Source organism: Cryptotermes secundus, unplaced genomic scaffold (genome assembly GCF_002891405.2).
Source record: "Cryptotermes secundus unplaced genomic scaffold, Csec_1.0 scaffold1116, whole genome shotgun sequence".
Taxonomy (NCBI): Eukaryota; Metazoa; Arthropoda; class Insecta; order Blattodea; family Kalotermitidae; genus Cryptotermes; species Cryptotermes secundus.
In genome coordinates this window covers 263179-263516 of record NW_019738890.1, presented here as the reverse complement: position 1 = coordinate 263516, position 338 = coordinate 263179, and positions in this window count along the sequence as shown.

Below are 338 nucleotides of genomic sequence, written 5' to 3'. Positions count from 1 at the left end.
TTTATTTACTCGTATTATTTATTAGCAATCTGAATTTGCATTCTATGAGCTAATTTGCTGTCATGTACAATAATTATTCTATTGTACTAAGTTGGCTTGAAGAGCTGTAATCCATCGATTACGCCTCAGTTTTCCTGGAGATCATTTGGCCAAGTTCGTCTTAGTCTTCTGTATTGTGTAGGTTGAAGGAGAGCTTCTATTGCGTTGTTGGGGTGAGATTCCAGTTTCTGATAATGTTTTTGGATTCTGTCTGTGATTACGGTTCTTACATATGGGATCTTGAGGTCGGTGTGAAGAGTTTGGTTTGACACGTACCAAGGTGCGTCAACTATGGCTCT